This window comes from Marmota flaviventris, chromosome 16 (assembly GCF_047511675.1).
Source record: "Marmota flaviventris isolate mMarFla1 chromosome 16, mMarFla1.hap1, whole genome shotgun sequence".
Taxonomy (NCBI): Eukaryota; Metazoa; Chordata; class Mammalia; order Rodentia; family Sciuridae; genus Marmota; species Marmota flaviventris.
This window is the reverse complement of record NC_092513.1, coordinates 40,601,248-40,624,976: the sequence shown is the minus strand read 5'-3', so window position 1 is coordinate 40,624,976 and position 23,729 is coordinate 40,601,248.

Genomic DNA, 23,729 nt, shown 5'->3' with positions numbered 1-23,729 from the left:
CTTACATTAAGGGACCAGGTGATAGGAAACCAGTCTTTTAGCATCTGCCTTGTCACACTCAAGACTAATAAAGAAGTAGATTAGCATCCAGGAGAATAACTGAACACCTTAAAGGGAGAGATTCTGGATCAAAAGAAAACAATCAATTCGCCTTCCCTTCCCCAACTCTTACATGAGGGCAAGCTGTTATTTACTGACTCTTCTTCTGCCATAACTTATGTGTTGCTCTGCAAATTTCTAGATCAAGAAAGAGAAAAAAATCAAGAGTAGAAGCCTATCAAAATATATTCCATAATATGATTGTTCTAGAAATATAATCACTCTTGCAACCACAGAGCCACAAATCAAACTCTGCTATCATTTTTAAAAATTCAAAGAAATGCCACTGATGAGATTAAACTCAGTTCTTAAGAATTCAATAATTATTTAAGCAAAATTTTAAACTTGCACGACTAATAATCCCTTTTCATTTTTAGCAAAAATACAACATTATAATAACTCTAAAAATCATCCTGCTGGTTTTTACCCTATTTGCATTCATTTCAACAGTAGAAAAATAGTAAAACCCTCCTTTAAACTGACACTGGTTTATCTAAGTACTGGCTTTGAATGAGTAACCATTCATTAAGAACAGAGCTATAAACGTAATGTGGCAAGCCAAGTTTCATTTTAAAAAGCGATCTTCAGAACTTCATGATGTTAATGAAATTAAAATTCGACTGTTTCTCACTAAATTCTTAAAAGGGCACATGCCAATTTTTTATATATTGCATATATTCCCTCCTTTTTAACCAACCTTCTGATTAGGTTAGGAAAATAAATATTGAAAGTATTTATCATATTTCTTCTTTGGATCTCTGTTCAAATATATGAGCTGTCACATTGAAATATCCTCCCGGAGTCATAAATTCCAAAGAATCCGCTGTTTTTGTTCAGAACATCTGCTTAGGTATTTTTCCTTCCCTGTCATGAACAAGGATCTTAACCAAACAGAGACATGGGTTATTTCAGAAGATAAATATAGGATTGTTCTTTTATTATTAGATTATAAGGAGAATTAACTCATGGGAAGTAAATGGAAGCTATTTTTTTTTTAATGCAGGAGAGCCAAGAGCCTGAAAAATCATTATAGCATATTTTACGTCGGAGAATTGGGAGGTCAAGCCATTAACTTTGTGAATTTGCAGAGGTTTCCCAGAAGCTTACTCAAATCCACTCCTAGGCCAAAGTTAAACTTATTCAACTTATTAGCATAATAACATAAATGACCATTTGCAAAATGAAGAATGACAGGAGATCCTAAACAGTGCAAGTGAAATCTTAAGGTCACATTGAGGAATGATAAGGTAGTAAACAAGAGTCTTCTCAGGCATCAAACCTGGAGAGAAGTAAGTAGGAATTCTGATTCTCCTATAAAAGAATGATTAGCCTTGCTTCTTTGTATGAACTTGCTTTTATAATAGTTTTTAGAATTAAAAACTTAAAAATTCTATAAGTAATAAAAGATGGATGTGGGATAAAAAGAAAATAAAAAAACATCATGTATTTTTATTAAATATTTCTAAAGAAATTACTAAGTAGGTTCTAAATTGTTTTTGCTACTTGGAAAATAAAAGAAAAAAAATAAAAGCTAGTGAATAGTAAATTTTAAATGAGGCAGTCCATTACTTCTGCCAGGCTAAACATACCTGTAGTTCAATGCAAGGAATGAAAAGAGATGAAAATATTTATACATGATAACTCCTGGCATTCATAATTTTAAGTTCAAATTCACATTTTTTATATATGTCCTATCTATGAATTTTCCTCCTGACAAACATGTAATATGTAACAAAAAATTATTTCACCTATATCTAAGAAATGCCTAGAGAGAATAATAACCTTATATATCACTTGGTCAAAGCATAGAAATTAAGAGGACCATTAAAAAGCAGAGCACTTGGATATTCAAGGCTTGAGATCAGAAATGCATTTATATTTTATGAATTATGGAGAAGTATATTCAGATGACCTAGATTCTGATTTAAGTTTTACTACATATCTTGTATGGTACAACTCAGGATTAAATTAGCTGATGTAAGTAAAGCCTATTGATGGTAAATAAAAAGATTATCTCATATCATCTTCAATTATTTAATAATCAATAGATACTTAGGGCACCTTTTTATACAACACTGGGCTAAGCTTAGTAGGGTTACCATAAAACTGTATGTTATAATTCTTACCTTGAAGGGGCTTACAATAAAAATGGGCAGAAACTGTGGTTAAATTATGTTTGGTGTTCATAAAATCTGTAGAAGTCCAGAAGAAATAGTAATCAAAGAAACGAGAAGAAGAATGTTAGAAAATGTTCTAATAAGAAGTACTATTAAAATTATTGTTTAGAATATCCACCAGTGTGAACAGAGTTTTTACAAAGGTTACAGTTAAAATAAAGACACTACTAAAGTGATTAATGGGTTAATAAAATCACTTAATTCTTTTTATCAAAGAATATGGTTTAGCATTTTTTTCATTATTGTTAAAATATGTTATATACATGCCCAACTCTAAGTCTCCATGCAGTGAAGTTAGTTCCTCACTAATTTTTTGGTTTAATGACATATCAACAAGCATTATGATTTACGTATGACTAATGAATTCATTCACATACCCACTTGGTCAACAAATATTTATGCAATTGTTCTATGTGATAAGCAATGTTATAAATATAAGGGATAGAGCACAAACATACATGAACATTTTGACCTGAAAAGTACATATTTAGAAATAAAGGCTTAGGGATTAAACAAAAGACAGTGAAAACAGTTCTTTGTCTTGAATTTGGGCATATCGTTGTTGTTAGTGTATGCCTCAGAAATTATACTGACAAACACAAGAGCAATTTTACCTATTTTTTATTTGCTCTCTTTTTCCAGGAAATGAAGAGGTAGGGAGGGGAAAAATACATACCCTGCCTAAATAAACCAGACTTCACAGAATGCATAAGCAGGCTGCCTTGCTAATAGTAAATTCATGAAGTTTATGGGGAGAAAGGGTAATCTGTATTTGAATTACAAATTCATGAAGAGTCTTATGCTGTGTCAGAAACGTATCTTTTGAAGATGATCTAGCACAATTCAACCAAATATGCTCAAATTATTATCAACTCTTCTAAGAGAACTTGAAAATGAAGACCTCCTTTGCTTTATCGCTTCCTTTATAGTACATCACTAGTTCGGAAAGAGTTGATCTTGGCCCAGTCAGAAAAATACTAAAACAACAAATGGGCCAAGGACCTGAACAGACACTTCTCAGAGCAGGACATACAATCAATCAACAAGTACATGAAAAAATGCTCACCATCTCTAGCAGTCAGAGAAATGCAAATCAAAACCACCCTAAGATACCATCTCACTCCAGTAAGATTGGCAGCCATTATGAAGTCAAACAACAACAAGTGCTGGCGAGGATGTGGGGAAAAGGGTACTCTTGTACATTGCTGGTGGGACTGCAAATTGGTACGGCCAATTTGGAAAGCAGTATGGAAATTCCTGGGAAAGCTGGGAATGGAACCACCATTTGACCCAGCTATTGCCCTTCTCGGACTATTCCCTGAAGACCTTAAAAGAGCATACTACAGGGATACTGCCACATCGATGTTCATAGCAGCACAATTCACAATAGCTAGACTGTGGAACCAACCCAGATGCCCTTCAATAGATGAATGGATAAAACAAATGTGGCATTTATACACAATGGAGTATTACTCAGCACTAAAAAATGACAAAATCATGGAATTTGCAGGGAAATGGATGGCATTAGAGCAGATTTTGCTAAGTGAAGCTAGCCAATCCCTAAAAAACAAATGCCAAATGTCTTCTTTGATATAATGAGAGCAACTAAGAACAGAGCAGGGAGGAAGAGCAGGAGGAAAAGATTAACATTAAACAGAGACATGAGGTGGGAGGGAAAGGTAGAGAAAAGGGAAATTGCATGGAAATGGAAGGAGACCCTCATTGTTATACAAAATTACATATAAGAGATTGTGAGGGGAATGGGAAAAAAAACAAGGAGAGAAATGAATTACAGTAGATGGGGTAGAGAGAGAAGATGGGAGGGGAGGGGAGGGGGGATAGTAGAGGATAGGAAAGGTAGCAGAATACAACAGTTACTAATATGGCATTATGTAAAAATGTGGATGTGTAACTGATGTGATTCTGCAATCTGTATTTGGGGTAAAAATGGGAGTTCATAACCCACTTGAATCTAATATATGAAATATGATATGTCAAGAGCTTTGTAATGTTTTGAGCAACCAATAAAAAAAAAAGAAAAATACTAAAACAGGTGCTTTGTTTTACTTTTTGCTTATATAAACCACAGAAAGTGTCTTGCCTGTCATCATTAAAATGGCTGGATTAATAGTAAAAACTGTGAGCTTGACTATTTCAAACAGGTCTGTATAAAAGTGTTCTGAATGCTTAGCTACTTTTCCAAATCACAGCCCAAATATAACAACTGATTCACATTAAAAGAACTGAATCTCAAACTGTTAACAAGTAAATCAGGCTGAGAATTCTGACATTTCTGCAAATTATTCTATTTTACTGTGATGTTAGAGAAAATAACTCCTAGGGACAAAATTTTGGCCCATGCAAGACTCAAAAGAAGTACCATATGCCTTGAAGGTGCCATGTTGTAAGGAAGCTCAACCACACTGATAGACCATACACAGGGATGCGGTGACAAAACCATTCCTGGTATGGCCCATTCAAATTCCTGGACTAAATTCCATAAGCATAATAAAATGGTTTCTTGAAACAGACAAAGAGAGAGACAGAGAAATAGAGAAAGAGAAACATGAACTAGTTTCTGCACTAAAATCAAGATGTAATGACAGAAGTATCCAAGTAAGACTCACTCTCATTGTTCTCTTGTGCTCATTCAGATGCTATTCCCCTAGTTTAAAGGAAGAAGAAAAATTCTTCATTTACTTGCAATGCTAACAGCACCAAATAGATACTTCAGTTCTTTCCAATTTATTTTTTAATAATTTGGTCATCCACCACATTGCTAGGTCAATCAGTTAACATACAAAATTACCGTTTCACCACAGTGTTGGGAAGTAGCATGTTAACTATATATGGAATGCCCAGAATTTATCTCTTTAGATGGTGGACGAGAACACGCTAACCTTCACATTTCTTGAGATTATTTTTATTCTGTTCCACAAAGATTATTCTTGCTCTTCTAGGAGTGTCACTGTTTACTTGTTTTAATCTGTTGCCAATGAAATACCACAGACTGGGTAGTTATAAAGAACATAGGTTTGTTTAATTCATCATTCTAAAGTTCAAGAAAATGGTGCTGACAGCTGGTGAGGGCCTTCTCACTGCATCAAACATGGCAACATGTGCACTACACATGGACATCACAGAGCAAGTGTGCTATAGAAAGCTCACCTTTATAATAAAGTCACTTCCACAATACCCATTAATCCCTTAATCTATTAATTAACTAATCCATTCATCATAGCCCTGCCCTAGGGACCCAATCAAGTCCCAAACATTCCACCTCTCAAACTATCCCACTGCAGGTCAAGATCCCAACACATGAACTTTTGGAAGAAATCAAACAACAGCACTCATTTGATCCTCTGTATAAACATTTAATCTATTCCAATGAGCAATACCAAAAAAGCTACTTTTCTTCTTCTCTTCTGAGGATCTAGGTAAATAAATTCTTATTCTACTTGCTCTTACAAGTAGTGCTCTGGTTTCTCATTCTTTAAAACTTCTCTGTAAACTTATAGATGTTGCTAGCCATCCAAATCATAAGAAGCTGTTTCTTTATTTACAAAGAGAGATATAAATTCCTAGGTTAGGCAATTGACATTAAATATGTCAAGTCCTAGCTCTGCACTGTTCCAGGGTAGCACAAAAGAGCTCTCATTTTATTCTGTAACCTTCTCTTAATTTACCTATCGTCCACAGCCCACACCATCCATTTCCACTTGGCATTTAGATGCTTAGATGTTATGCTTTCAATAGATCAGTTTGTGACTAATTATTCCAATGACCATTTATTATGAAATTTGTGTTTACAACTGTCCATTGTAATGAACATTTAGAAAAGATTTTCTAAACAATAGCATAAACAGATTTATGATATAAATTTTATTCTTTAATCCGAAACTTCTCACTTCTTCTTCTATGCTATCATAATTTCCTTTTTGCAATTACAAAGTATTGCTAATGGCATATATCTATGTTTGTGTGTATAGGTAATTTGTATATGCATACATGTGTATATATACAGTTCCAGTCAATGACAGGCCTTATATATAATAGTCATCCCATAATATTCTAATGGAGCTAAAAAATATTCCTATTGTCTAGCAGTGTTGTAGCTGATCAGGTCTTATCCCAAAGCATGACTCATGTGTTTGTGTTGGTGCTGGTGTAAACAAACCTACTGTACTTCTAGTCCTGTAAAAGGATAACACACACAATTATGTTTGTACATAGTGTTTGATAATGATAATAAATGACTATGGTACTGGTGTATTTACCATGTTATAGTTTTTTATCATTATTTTAAAGTACATTTATTTACTTAAAAAAAGCTTACTGTAAAACAGTATGTCATGCTATGCCAGCAACAGTCTCATATGTCCTATGTTTACCAACTATTCACTGTATCAAGAGCCCCCATTGAAAGATTGACTTAGATAATCAGGTTTGTATAAGTAAACCTATGAGGGTTATGCAATAATAAAATTGCCTGATGGTGTATTTCTCAGAATGTACTCCTGTCATCAGGCAATATATGACTACACATACATGTACACACACACATATACATATATACATAGACACACACATACAGAAAATAATAACTTGTATTTTGTTTACCATTGTGACTTCATTAAGATCCAACAAAGTATATTATGCATGGCAGCATATAATCAATGTTTGAATTGTGACTAATTGTTTATAAATCACAAATGGTTAGTGTGCCACAAAACTAGAATCACAGTGCTTCTTAGAAATTTGAAAATCTTGTTATATTATCCTTCCAGTGGCAACTCCACTCTGGTTCCTTGAATTTTGTCATACTCTTCATGCAAATTAGATGGGCCTTGTGGAAAACCTGCTCTCTCTTGCTGCATATACCCAACAGATGACCTCTCTTTGCCATGACAGTAAACTCCTAAGAGATAAAAAGAGATCATTTATTTTAGATTTTGTGTGTGTGTATGTGTGTGTGATCACCCATGGTGCCTAGGGCTCTGAACAAATTGGGCCCTCAACAGAAGTTATTAATTGTCACATTCACTTAATTGGGTTCTCTCATAATTCCCTACATCTGACACCTGCCTGAAGAGTTCTTCCTATGAAAACTGGACCCATGATGCCAGAGATGTGAGGGGAGTGGGAAGGGTGACAGTTACACTTTGCCAGTGGCCAAGTACTGCCGGGCATAGGGTCTGTCAAATTTTCTGGGAGGAAAACGTTTTGGCTGCATTAATAAAATCATATTAATTATGTTAATTCACTTAGAGATGCCTGTCCAAGTCAATTTTATGACTAACAGAGAATTGCATATAAAGTCGCATGACAAATGTTTATCCAAAATGAATTGTGAATATAAAAATGCATTTTTTCTGTATCTCCATAGCATACATTCATGTTGCCAAAGTGTCTGACTCCATAATAACCCATTGGCAAGAATTTTGCCCATTCCTGAGTTAGTGGTATATTTAACATCCCTCTATGACTTGAAGTGCCCCCTTCCTAACCACATTCATCATTCCTTGGCATCTCTAACCGTCATTTGGCACCAAATAAACAGCAGAGGTTTACCAGTCATCAATAATGAACCAAAAGCAAAATAAAGAGTCTTTGTACCATCAGAACTAAAGGATAGGTTCCCTGATACACAGCAGAAAGGGAAAAAAATCAATTTTGGACCCCATAAAAAACCTCCAGCCTAATTTGGACCTTAGCACTGTTTAAAATTTTGTTTCTGGAAAGAAAATAAAAAAACCTTATAATTAAAATAAATTACAGTTGACATGTAATTATATTAAAATGCAATAATTGATTTAAAGTATAATTCAGTTCTATATTATAGCCTATAAATGGACAGATACAAAGGGATAACGTATGAATCATTATGGGTGAACACAGCTTTTTTAAAATACATAGAAAAAAGCTAGAGATTCAAGGGACAAAGATTAAAATAAAATGTTTTCATAGAATATTTTTATTCATTTTTCCCAAAAGCCTTTAGAACTTTTTGTGTACCTGAGATCATAAGAGGGAAAAAAAGCAAGTTCCAATACTTGGCATATAATCCATTGGTAAGAAACAATGAGCCACATGCAGGGATTGAATGTTTAGAAAGAAAACTATTTTAGCATTTTTATTAGAGCTAATTGTATTATTCAGTTATAATGGCAAATGTTGACACTTGATTAGAACAGTAATAAGTTAATTATTGAGTTTATGGAAATATATCAATCAGGACAAGGACTAAAATGCAATTAAAGAAAGAGAGTAAAATTGATTAGGAGTGAGGAGTCAAGAGTAACTAAAAATTAAAGGCAAAGAAAATCCAATTATAGGAATAAGTAACAGTAAAATCAAGCTTGATTTTTAAAATATACCTAGATATTGCAAGGTTCTATGGCAAAGAAAAAATTAAGAATAGGGTGTATAGTGAGACACAAATGATTCTTAAATATCTTTTAAAGAATTGATATCCCTGAAGTAGGAGCAACAATTATCAACAAAAAGCCTTATTAAAACAGGGGCACTTAAATATGTTTATTGTGTTTTACATCAAAGACACATTCCACCAAACCTATCGTTAAGCTTGTGTCCCAGTTCTCCATGACTAGCTGGACAACACGTGCTGCTTAGGGAAATTTCTTCAAAATCACCTGATATTAAATTACAAAGGCAAAATATTGACAGGATAGCTAGGATACAGATGGAAAGTGTTAGCAGAGGCAGAATGAAAACAGGATGAGAATCAAGAGAGATTGTAGCTGTAAGAGGCACTGTCATGCTTGGAGTGTGCCTATCCCACCCACCTTTTCCCCCCACTCTGATTTCCTTTCATGAACAACTGGTTTGAAGGGAACGCTAAAGACACCAAAGATATTTCCAAGGCAATTTGGGCTAAGTTAACTTAAAGAATATCTTCTTGTACCCTGTGGGAACTTTATTAATTTATAATTTTGTGCATTTAATCATGCTTTAGAGACAAACTTTACCTTAAAAGTAAAATTTTACACATCAATTAGGTTGATAGTTAAATGATGTTAACTTGGCACATGACCCTCAGAGTGTATCCTAAAAGTTAACACTCAAACATATCTGATCCAACTCTTTTGAAGTCTAACTAATTAACCATCAATTGTGATCAAACAAAAGTAAAAAAATTAGACAAAAAGAAAATCATACTTTTGTAAATGTTGGGATTGTATAGTAATGCACTTAACTATTTATAACTTTCAGACATTCTGCTTTAAAGTGTTTTCATAAATGTAACTAATTAAAATATCCTTATAAAAAACTAAAAAAGGAAAAACATTCCAATCTAATTTTAATGCTTTAGTTGGAATTCAATCCCTCTCCCTTATTGCAATAGTTTTTTTTTTTAATTTTCTTGCCTGTACATGTGAATTGCACTTCTTTACCACTGAATATAGCTTATAAAATTTTTACTTAAAAATTTTTAAATATTTTCTATTTACTTGCTCATTTAAAATATTTCTGGGCTTTGAAAAATATATATACATATATACATATATATATACAAATATTTCTGGGCTTTGAAAAAATATATAATCTAAATATCACTTATCCTCTCATTTGACCAAGACGGCCTTAAAGTTTTCCTCAGTTTGACTAAACTTTGGACAGGCTTCTTTCTGACTCTAGCCCCCTAACCCTTCTTTTCTCCCAGGATTCACTTCAGAAAGCCTATAATTATAGCTTAATCTCTGTCCTTTAAGAGTAAAACTTCCAAGTTTTATAACTCAGAAATGCCTTCTCAAGAACCTGGAAATCATCCCTTTGAAATGAAATCACAAAAACAAAACAAAAGAAAACAGAATCCCTATCGTCCAGTTCCTCTGGAGCAAGCCGTAGTTAGTGATTCCATAAGTAAGTTAAGAAATAAAGATGTCTTCTTGGTCAGCCTCCTTCCTAACATCCTGTAATGCTAGTCTACTGGCTGACCCCACAACCGAAAAATCTTTCCACTTTGAGTTTCCATGGAGTTGAATTCAATCCCTCTCCCCTATTGCAACAGTTTTTAAGTTTTCTTGCCTGTTTAACTCAACTGAGGCATCTTTTCTACGTCATACTCTATCCAGTAGGGAAAGCACATTCTCTAAAGAAGTGATGTTGTAACAGACTTGTTTAGAGCAATCTGTTGATAGCAATTTAAATGCTTATTGGTAAAAAGTAGAAAAAAAATGTGGAAGCCAGACTGCAATTTGTGGATATGGCATCGTATGTATGAATTCCCACCACTGTTATGGGCTGATTTGAAAGTTAAATCAGGTTGACCCCATTCTGCTCAGATATCTCACCCGGAGCAGAGTTGACCTCGCTTCCTGTAAGAGCCCATTCACATAGAAAAACTATGGAGCTGGTGATAGCTTATTTCCTGAGTAGGTACAAGAGGTGCAAATTTCTGAGAAATGTATCTTATAATTGCACTTGCCTCTCCCGCCCCACTCCATTTTGTGGTTTTTCTGTTTTTAAGTAGCCCCTTCACCTGCGGTCAGTGTCTTGGGCTGCAGAACTGTCCTTTTTATGCTTTCTTGGCCCTGGCTAGAATAAATCCTTTGTCTTTGCTTCAAAAAGACCCCGGGTTTTATTTGGGATTTTGGAATAGCACCTTAATACCACTAGAATTGCCCAAACTGGAACCATCACCTGGCCTCATCCTCATATTTTGTTCCCTTGTGTTAGAATTTGGCTCCATCCCTGTGTACAAAATGGATCACATGATGAAGGTACAGTAGAATTCAGTGAGGTCTCACATTTGTCTAGACTGCGTATGAATTTGGGTGCCATCAAGTCTACCATATGTCGTACACACATTCAACTTTATTTATTTATATTATCTCCCTTACTTCATTCAAAATATTAAATGCTTTAATAAAATTTATACCAGAATATTTTGGTAAAAGAATTTCTTTCCTAAAATGGAAATAACTTTAATATTTAATAATTTCAGATTTATATGTTCTTTTATTTTCAAAATGAAGAATTGCTTTTCTGCTTCTTGAAGTATCTTCAGGCCTTCCGTTGGAGGTGGTAGACTGAGCACATGTATTATTTACCAACTAACCACACTGCATAAGATTTTACCCACCATAATGTTATTGAAATTGAACTTAAAAATTACATAAATCATTAAATAGTAATAGCACTGAATACAATTGAAATGGGAAAGAGGAATTAGAGGCTGAGATTTTGAAGAGATTTTAGAAAATTAGATAAATTGTATTAGGAAACAAAATAAAGATGTGATGAAATTGAGAGAATAGTAAATGTAGATAGCTACAAAATATATAATACGTTTTTCCTAAGTGAGCCATGGAAAAATTCTTAAGCTTGTAATTATTAAAGAACAGTGGGAAGTGTGAGATAAAAATGAAGTAAACAGGCTAACATTTTCCGGAACCTCTTGAGCAATAGCTGTGCCAGTTACTTCCTGTCATCTCTCAAATTCCCAAAATAGCAAGTAACAGAAGCATCCCTCTTAAGATACCTCTAGATCTCTAAAGAAACAGAAAAATCTGCATAATTCTCTGATGAAAGATGGTAGAGTGAAAATATACTTTCCATTCCAGACACTCCAAGCCCACAAAAACAATACCTTAACACTGACTGCCATAGCATTACTTAACTAGCTTCTTTTTCATGAATATGTAGGCTGTTTTGAATTTTTTAATGTTAATTTCAATTCCTCAAAGAATATCATTGTATAGACTCAATATCATTCAGATGAACTTTAAAGCAACTTTAATAAAGTAGAACAAAGTTCCTTTGGAATTTTTACTGGAAATAATTTTATTATTTAAATCAATCTGGAAAACAATGATCTATTTACAAATATGAGGTTCAGAAGGGAGGACTATGAATCATGTATGGATTTACAAAAGCTCCAAGTCTTAAAGTATATTGATTATTGAAGGGAAAGAAAGACCCTTGGTAACTATTGTTAAAATTGTTACTAATCCAATGTTTGAGTAGGAAATGGAATACAGCCATTTAGTTAGGAAAAGAATGATATCACAGTAGTGTTCTATGCAATGCTGCTCAATGCCTACAAAAAAAAAAAAAAACTAAAATTATGAGGGTTAGGGATATAGTTCACTTAGTAGAGTACTTGCCTAGCATGCACAACACCTTGGGTTCAATCCCCAGCACCACACACACAAAAAAAACAAATTTTAATTATGAAATGTATCCACCCACTCTCCAACAACGTATCTGAGAATAATTTTTCCTCTCCCTAAGGTGAAGAGAAGACAAAATCATGAACAATAAGATCATTCTCTTATTTAACAGCAACAACTGGGAACAATATTGCAATAAAGAAAAGTGTATAAGGAGGAAATAAACATAAAATAAACATAAAACCAACAAAATTTGTTTTTAAATTTTGAAAAAGTTCATAATAAGGAAAAGAGGCACAATCTAAGGGAAAAAAAAATCAAGAAAAATAATTGTCATTTGAATTGTATTTAGTCTAGGATCCCCAAAACCAGCTTGTTACAAGATGAAAATTCATAATCAGAGATTACATACCAGGACTTCTCTAAGAATGCAACAAGAAATGAAATACTAAAAGCATGAGAAGAAAATGAGGTGGGAAAAATACAAAAGGAATGCAAATGAATTAAAAATTACATCAGAGACCGTAAAGTTTTGAGGATATGAAGACCTGTGTTAGGAACTCAGTAAATCTGAGTTAAATGAATCAATGGATAAGAAAATAAATCTATGAACTGTAAACATGTCTTTTCTTGAAATATGAGCATGAGATGAGCAGTAATGGAAGGAAAGGCTGGCAAGTAATGGAAGACCGGCTGACAGATGGGTGGACTATAGAGTGGGAGTCCTGTACCCATGCAGATAGACTTTCTTAAGAGGCTGAAATGAATGAGGCAGAAGAAACAATCAAAGGTATTTTGCAAAAAAAATATATTTCTCCCAGAAGAAACCTACATCGGATCATTTAGAATTTATCATATTCAAAGAAAAACTATGCAGACACTTTTTCTTACACATCTTCAAGATGTGTTAATGACAACAGTAAAATCTTACCCCGAGCCAGACAGTTAAGGGAAGAAAACACAACAAACAAGCTATTCACCCAAAAAACAGAACAAGTCCTTGACAAGAATGTTCATAAAAATCAATGTTCATGAATAACATAAAACTTAAACCTCACAAATATACACTGGCAGGTGAATGGCAATAAATATTAGTATATAAATTAAAAAAAAAATTGGAAGCTATATAAATAAATGATTACCAGTTAAAATGTCACTAAAAATTCTTAAACTAATAAAAAAGATCTATTTCATACATTCCGCATAAATAAAAATTATATTATTTAAGCATATACACTAAGGTTATTTTTAAATATCAAGAGATCAATAGACATAAAAACAAAGGGATGATAATGTTAAAAATAAGATGTCATAGGGGAAGTATACACAAGTATATTTTTTAGACTGTTTGGTGGACTCACAGGTGTTATTTATATTTTTCTTTTTAATTCACATATAAATTATATATACATATAAATTATGTATATATATTATGTATATATATGTATACGTATATACATAATTTATATGCATCAAACAACATGTTTTAAAAAACAGATAAAATTTCCACTTCTGAGAACATGAAATAATGGGGGCTTTATTTATACTTTCATCTTAACTAAACTACTGAGAACTCTAAGAGAATACAAATAAAACTCTTTTTCAGGACACCAAATGTCAGATAACAACAAAAAGTATTTTCTAAGATATAAAAAACAAATGAAGTAATTCCTGTAATTGCTGCAGCTTACAGAAGGAACTTTTCTGGTTGTGGAACAGGAGGAAGTCCTCAGGTACAGAAAAGGTAACTAGAGCTTTCAGGGCAGAATACTGAGGAAGAAAAGACTGCCCAGAGAAGGAATCTAGGCACATGCAGAGAGTTCACCACAGGATTCAGTAGAGTAATAATAATCAGTTGTGTATATATGAGGAAATTATTGATGTCCAGGAAAGAACCACTGGGAATGTTTAGAGAGAAAACTATTTAGAACCCATACAAAGCAGTAATTCATGTTCTGGTATCAAAATCCAGACTAAGAAAGCTATACAAATCATGGGGAATTGGGTATAATGTTCAGATAAAGCTTGCCTCAATGGTGGAGAAAACTCGGATCTAGCCTAATTTCTGTCCTGGTCCTATGTAACAAACCTTAAAGTCAATGCCTGAGGATAATACTGTTTCTAAGTAACATAATTATGATCCCAGAACAAAGCTCAAAATTTTGTATAGAAATCCAAAAAATATCAAGCACCCAACACAGTGAATCCTTACTATCTGGAATCCAATAAAATTACTAGACATGAAAAATAGCTTCAGAAGATAAACCATGAAAGACAAGTCAAAAACAGCACAGATCAAATGTAAGTTTTATGAAAAAGTCACTATGAGAGAATTCGGTATGTTTAAAAAACTAGAAGACAAATTAAATGTGTTTCATAAAGCCACTGACAATATAAAATAAGACCAAAATCAAAAGTCTAATTATAAAAATGATAATGTCTGAGATTTAAAAATACACTAAATGATGTGATTGCATGACCAATATGATTCTACAACATGTCCACTCAGAAAAATGAGAAATTATATTCCACATATCAAAGCGCATAAGTGCATTCTACTTCATGTATAACTAATTAAAACAAATAAAAAAATTTTTAAATACACTAAATGAAATTAAGCACAGAAAAGACATCGCAAAAGAAAAGTAAATTTAAAGACATTGATATTATGCAAAATTAAACAGAAGCAAAAATCTCAAAAAATGAACAAAACTTCAGTGAACTACAGAACAACTTCTTGCTAATATGTAGATAATTGATGTCCTCAAAATGATAGCTGAATGTCTCCAAATGTGATAAAAACTCAAATATATGTAATACTTGAGCATAGATCTGACAAAATATGTACAAGATGAGTACATTTAAACTGCAAATCATTGCTGAAAAAGACTTAAGTTGTAAATAAAACAAAAAAAATTGTTCATTCATTGGAATACTTCATACTTTCTATTATCTAATCTCTCCAAATTGATCTGTAGGTTTAATAAGATCCCAGTTAGAATTCCAGCAATGTTGTCTATAAAATTTGAAAACCTGATTCTAAAATCAATATGGAAAAGCAAAGAAGCTAGGATAACTAAAACAACTTTGAAACAGAATAACAAAGTCAGTGACCTGACACTACTTACTGAAGATGTCTACATTTTTGTGGGGCCCATGTGAAATGAAAATGAAGATCCCTTGTTCTTGTTGTGGTTCCACTGTAATCCTGTGTTCATAATGTACTGAGAATGCTATGTTCAGATGAGGTACAAGCACCACAAGACAGACATATTTTGTGTATCTCTGCTATTTACATGCATGCTCCATTGTCCCAAGAAGCTTCAATAACAGCACACAGAACTCAAAGATAAAATTGTTAAGAATTCAAGATGCCAAGTACAAAAAATTAAACTAAGCTGGGGAACCTAAGGGACCCTGGGCGAATTTGCAGGTTGAATGACCATAAATTTGACCCTGTTACCTGATTTAGACTCACTACAAACCAATAGCAATCTAAACATAAATATAGAGAAGCATATCAGTGGAACGAATTAGATTTACACATGTATAAACATCTGATTTTCAGCCAACGTAAAAAGTCAGTTCAAAGGGAAAACACATTATTTTTAACAACTAGTGCTGGAAAATTGGATATCCCTATCAAAAATAAATTTAATTACCTTGATTCATAACATAACTTGTACAAATCTGAATTCAAAATGGGTCATATACCCAAAATGTAACACCTAACATTATAAAATTGCTAAAAGAAAGAATAAAAAATATCTTTCTTATCTAGGGTAAGGCAAAGTGTAATTTATAAAAGAAAAAATAACAACTAAGATTGTAAATAACTGTGAAGGGTGTGAATTTTTACTTCCTTTACAAACTACCAAGTCAGTTTGCCAGGGTTTTGTAAATACTGACAAAAAACACAAGACTCTTGATTAATAGACAAAGGACTTTATTATTGAAGACACAGGGCAGTGTAAGATTTAGGTTTGTATCAGTTCCTTTTGACCCTAAGTGCCCCAGGGCTAAGGCAGAGCAGTCCTGCAACACATCCAGTGGATCTACATAAAGCCTCTGAGCACTGTGCTTTGGAAAGTCCAGTCTTTAGAGCTGCAAGCAGATCTGCCCAACCTTTGGTCTAGAAGAGGATATTATCTCTGTCTTCTAAGGCTGTTTATTATTTAAAAAAAAAAAATCTTTGAACAATAATCTAAATAAAAAGCTGTCAATGCTCAAATGATGTGAATACATGCAAGAGACTAATGTAAAATTTTCTTTCAACATAGATTTCATCAAGATTTTGAAAATTTCTGATTTTTGAAGCCCTCTTGGGAAACTAAAAAGACTACACAAAAGCTGAAGAAATACATTTATAAAGTATATATCTAAGAAAGGCTATATATCAAATGTAAAAATAGTATTCATAACTCAATAATAAATGAATAACCACACTTTAAATGAGTAAAATATTTGAAGGACACTTCACCAGTATTAATGCATGAAAAGAAACAAAGTCATTTGTTATTAGAGAAATGCACATTAAAATGACAATAAGATACCATTACACTTCTACTAAAATTAAAAGTGTTGGCTGCATCAAATGTTGGTGATAATGTAAAGAAAAATCCTCATCATATACTGCTGGTTTCAACAAAAATTTCTACAGACACTTTGAAAACCACTCTTTATTATAGTTGATTAAAAATTTAAACACATATTTAGATATTATCCAACCACTCAACTCAGGGAATTTACCCAACAGAAATGAAAGCATTTGTCCCTTAGAAAGACTTATACACAGTTGCCCATAGAAATTTATTTTGTAATTCTTAAAAATTGGAATAACACCAAATGTCAATGAATAAACAAATTTTAGCTATTGACCCCCCCCCAAAAAAACCACTGAGCACGATACAATAAGTTATAGACATACGTTAACAACATGAATGAATTTTGAAATTCATGATGATTTGGTAAATCCCAAAAAGCTGGTCAAGACAAAACAAATAAAAAGTGTACATAGTATATGATTTTATTAATAGGATAGGGAATGGCTAGGGTAAGATGGAAGGATTACCAAGGAACAGAAAGAAACTTTTTAATGTGATGGATATGTTCACTATCTAGAGTACGAAAATGCATTCAAACGGGTGTGTGTGTGTGTGTGTGTATACACAAACATAAATTTGTGTGTATGTATGTATGTGTATATATACATATATACACATATATATGTATACATATAACAAAATGATATACTTTATGCATTATGTATCCGTTTATGCAAAAAATACAGGAATACTTATTCATGATGAAAGCTCTCACGAATAAAGGGGGAATTGCCTTAACTTACAAAATTGCCTCATCTACAAAAACCCTAAAAAAACAAATGGCATTTAGTAGTGAAAAAACAACATGATAGACATTATCCAAAGTACATGTATAAAGACACAAATTGGTGTCAACATACTTTATATACAACCAGAAATATGAAAATTGTATCTGTGTAATAAGAATTATAATGCATTCCGCTGTCATTTATTTTTTAAAAATCAATTTTAAAAAAACACAAGTGTTTTCCACTAAGATCTGGGAAAGGCAAGGATGTTCACCCTTACCATGTTTATTCAATGTAGTACTAGAAATTCTACTTTACAGAATAGGCAAGAAAATGAAATGAAAGCATAACATATTATAAAGGAAGAAATTATGTGTCCCAGTTTCAGAGGATATGGTTGCCTGCACTGAAAATCCCAATAAGTCTATAAAAAGACTCCAAAGAATTCTTAGGCTGGATAACAAAAGTATAATCAATACAAAGAAAAATGGAGAAAAGTAGGTATCATCATAATAAAAATTTGTGTTCTTTGAAAGTACATGTGAACTGAACAAAAAAGCAAGCTATGAATTTGGACAAAATATTTGCAAACCACACTTCTGACAAAGGACTAGTATCTAGAATATATAAAGAATGCTCAGGATTCAATAGTAATAAAAACAACTGTTCAATTAGAATATAGGTAAAAGATGAATAAAACAATTCAACAAAAGGACATACAGATGGCAAATTAGCATACAAAATAGTTCAAAATCATTTTCCTTTAGGCATAAAATTATAATATGTCACACCTCACTTACAAAACTGTACTAGCAATTATCAGACCCAGAAATTGCACCCTTAGACATTCAAATCAGAGACATGGAAACTTGTTTATTCAAAAACTTGTACAGGAATGTTCATAATAGTCTCACACTAGAAACAAATCAGATGTCACTCAATGGGTAAGTGATTCAACTGTGGTGCATTATACTATATACAACTTCACAGTAATAGAAAGAAAACAAGACTGATACAGCCAGCATCTTTGATGAATCTTCAGAGAAAATATGCTGTAATTATAAGCTTACATAGGAAAGATAATAGAATGGAACAGACATTATTACTGTATGTATATATGTGACACTACATGACCAATGTGATTCTGTAATATGTACACTCAGAAAAATGAGAAATTATATCCCATCTATGTTTGGTATATCAAAGTGCATAAATGCATTCTACGCTATGTATAACTAATTAAAACAAATTAAATTTTTTTAAAAAAATAATCCAAGAAAGACAAAGAGAAACTCTTTGAGAAATAAAGTATACATGGGATTTAGGGGGAAACATAGCCCAGGAAGAATGGTGTCATGATGAACACAAAGAAACAAAGACAAAGAGAGCAGCTTCTCAGTTCTTCATTTCAATGCTCATTTAGTTTAAAGTGCTTAAACATGTTCTGTATTCCTACCTAAAATCATCCTGCGCCATTAGTTAATGATATTTTTAAAAATAATTTGAAGATCTTTTTTATCAAAGATTTTTTCAGAAAACAGGATTCCAATTTGAATACTGACAATAAATGCTTAGATCTTTACCCTAGATGTCTGAATACCACATCCAAAAGCAGAACTGTAGAAACTGTCTTCATATAAAAAAGAAGATAGAGAATAAGATGACACTCAAAAAACCACAATCTAAATGCAGAGTATTTGGATATTGAGACAAACAATAAAATAACACTTAAAGCTTGAAATAAAGCTTAAACCCCACAATTCGAATGCCAGTATTTTCCATCTAATTGTCTCAACTATCTGTCATGCTTCAGTTGAGGTCCCTCAGTTCATATATAACATTTCTCTGAATTCTTAACATACACAGTCAGAACAGTCTGTTTTCTTATAGTCGGGTGTGAGTTACTAATTTCCAGACCTGAATGTAAGCCTATGAATTGACCTAAGCAAAATCTTAATCTTACCCATTTCCTACTATAATTTTTCCATACTACCTTTATTTTAAAAGCTGCTTTTAGAGATGTTATACTATGTCCCACAGTGTTTCCTTAGCAACTTCTACAGTGCCCCTGGGCTACAGATCTTAATTCCACCACATGCTGTATTTATAAAAAGTGTAACATGCCTAAACCTTAAGCTTTCATATATATATGAAATTCAGCACATTTTCAGGTTTTCCTGTGGGTGCTTATAATAGCATCTGTTAGTAGCTGTAGAGAGAAGTAAGCCAAGCTACACAAAAAAAGACAATGAATTGAATGATTTCATAAGAATAACTAAATTATGGTTCTTCTGAGTTTAACATATAAATCCTCTTTAAAAGATCCACTATGTTGGATCCACATTTAAATCTTGTTTTTGTGCACAGTCCAAATGAAGAATTACTGTCATCTGAATAGCATTAAATACACCTCCCATAGATAACCCAAGGATATTACTTTCTGAGCCCCTTAATCCCAAACCATATGAACGATTTTGTATTTAAACTGAGTTCAAATGCTTTTAAGCTTTAATATGTACAATTACATAACAATGATTTTGCACCATTTTTAATTCTATTTCCACTTATTGCATTTCAAGAGGAAAATTGTAAAAACATAAGAAACATCACACTATATTATTATCATTAACATTATCATTCATTTTCTCTATAAAAACAAAACAGGTGCTTTATCATATTAGAAACTCAGTGGGAGTAACTAACTCTGATAGCAATGTCTGTATGTCAACTTTATCTGCTTCTAGTATTAAGCCTCTTTATTCTGTGTGCACAGAATTATTCAATTATGTATAGGAGATGCAGGATAATGAGATGGAAAGATCATAGGCCAGACAGGCTGACAAAATAGGTTCAAATCCTCAGGCCAGGTTTTACTGTCCCTCCCTATTGGCAAATTATTTTTTTATTGGATCTTCTTAGTTATACATGACAGTGGAATCCATTTTGACAAAATTATACAAGCATGGAATATATCTTATTCTATTTAGGACCCCATTCTTGTGGGTGGGATTCACTTAGGTGTTTACATATGTATACATAGGAATATTATGTTTGATTTATTCTACTCTTTCCTATTTCTATCCCCGCTCCCTTCCATCTGTTCCCCTTTTGTATAATATTACGGAACTTCTCTTCTTCTCCTGCCCCTTATAGTGGTTTAGCTTCCACATATCAGAGAAAACATTTGACTTTTGGTTTTCTGGGATTGGCTTATTTCATTTAACATGATAGTCTCCAGGTCCATTCACTGACTGGCAAAAACACTGAACTCACAGAAGTAGAGAATACTGAGGGTTACCGAGGGATGAGGTGTTGGGGAGGACTTAGAATGGAGAGATGTGGGCCAAAGGGTACCAAGTTTCAGTTAGACAAGAGGAGTCAGTTATGGATATCCACATACAGCATGGGGACTATAGTGAACAATGATGTATTGTACACTTGAAAATTGTTAAGATAGTAGATTTTAAATGTTCTCATCACAAAACAGTGTGTGTGGTGATGGATATGCCAAGTACTTTGATTTCATTATTCCACAACGTACACATGGATCAAAACATCACATCGTATACCATTAACAAATACAGACTCTCCTTCATCAATTAAAAACACAATTAATTAAAAAGAAAGAGGGAAACCCTGGCTCTATTTTCATAGGTGCATCAATACAGAAAATGGTAACCCATCTTGATTTCAAAGGCACAACAAGGCAAAGGATAAAATAATTAAATGAGACAATATAAATTCCTTAAATAGATTACTGTATGTTGTTCCTTTAATTTTCAAATAACACCTTCTTAAAAATAATATTGCAGGCAGGCATAGTGGTACACACCTGTAATCCAACAACTTGGGAGGCTGAGGCAAGATCACAAGTTCAAGTCCAGCCTCAGCCACTTAACAAGGCCCTAGGTAACTGAGCAAGACCTTGTCTTAAAATAAAAGATAAAAAGGGTTTGGATATTGCTCACTATTTAGGCAATCCTGAGTTCAATCCCTGATTCCAAATAATAATAATAATAATAATAATAATGCAAATGTGAATATTATTATTTAATATTATTATTATTTAATATTAATAATAAATGAATATTGATATATTTAATATTATTGCTAATGTAAATATCATTTATAAGTAGTATCATATATTACATAGATATTTAGACAAAAAGATAGTCACTAGTTAAATACTGAGACAGCTGATAGTAAATGTTCACTCACTGACAAGTGTTACATTAATTCTTAAAACAGCTGTAAGAAGCAGGCACTGTTATTACCCCACTTGACACATATGTAAACTGGTATTCTTTTATATATGATCAGGAGAGACAGGAGCAGGTCTAGATCCTAGTTGTCCTACTACAGATACCACTTCCTAAAAAATGCCAGCAATAAATCTTAAAATATGACTTTCAAATATGTTTCATAAGTTTGAATTACTCTCAACTTTGCAACTTAAAATTCTTTAACAAATACCTTTAAACCCACTTCAAAAATCCTCTTGCCTACTGGATAACCTTCTTAATTTTCAGGTGATTTTATTGAAAATCTCAAAAACCACTGATTGAAATCTCATTTCTTCTCCTTACAGCTTTTTAAATAGAATTTACAGACTTTCGTCAGGAACTCAACTGATACAATCACAGACTACACATATAAAAAAGAAATTTCTGCTTAAAAAAAAAAAAAAAAAAACCTTGAAGTATCAAAGGCCTAAGATAAATTCCACCCCCAAATGTAAACACTGTCTTTTTAAAAAGCTGTACACTGGATTCTCAGAAAGATTAGGTATGGATTGGGAAAGACAGGCTGTCTTAGAAGTCAACCTCAAAACTATCTAACTCTGTAGGAGATAAATGGAGATTTGCCTGGAGTGGGAAGCAAAATATGGCCATGAATCACCTCCTTCACAGCAGTTCCGAAGCTTTTAATTTTCAGCATTGCTGGTCTCCAGGTATGTGCAGTTGATCAACAGTCAACAGAAATTGGAGGAACTCTATATGGAGTCCTCAGTGTTAGTATGCAACACTATTTTTAAAAGACTTCTCTTTTTCCCCTTTACTCTTCCTCTCTTCCTAAATTCATACATAATTTTTGGGCCTTATTTTCTCTCAAAGAAAACCCTTGTGCCATTTATTTATTACAGTGGGCATCACAAACATTCCATGCAAGTTAAGAAGTTAATACACCTCTGAGTTTTTATTTAATCACTCTTTTTTTCCTTATTCCACTATCACAGTTCCATCTCTTATGAACCTGATAAGACCTCTGGGAAATGATTCATGACAATACGTGCATATCACTGCCTAGAATATTCTCTAACTTGCCATCCTGTTCTTTCTTATATCTTCATTTTTTTAAATCATTGTAACTCTTCTTATGTCAATTAACCTATTCTTTTTCTGCAACGTATATTTGGCTTTGATAGCATTTAAAATACTGAGTGCACAGATTTTCCAAGATTTGTGCCTGACTAGTCTCTCAAGGAATTTGGTTGTCTTGCTATGTTTGCAAATAAAATATTTTTATTTTCCCTGTCTCTTTATTTTAGTGCAATGGTACAAATTTTGTGCAACGCTTTGCATTTCTCTTAAACATAACTGGACAAATATATGGATTAATTCATCAGCAACAACTAAGTGGAGAGAGAAGGATTACCTTTGAGGGTAATCATATTCCAGAAACTAACCATATTCCAGAAAGAGATGATATAGTCTGCTGGGCAGTTCTAATACCTATCATGTTAATAAATATTTGCAGTGCAAAATGGGACTGTTGTTCATAATAAAACACCAACATTAAATTAGAAATAGCCACTAGAAATAAAGAAACCAAAGTATCATATAATCATAATTTTATAATATTAATTATAAAATGTAGGGGCAAACATGTTAATGTAATGGAAATCTGTGATATTATGATATATAAATATGTTATAATATATATGTATATATTTAGTTTTTTAGTTTTTGTTTAATTGTTTTTTCT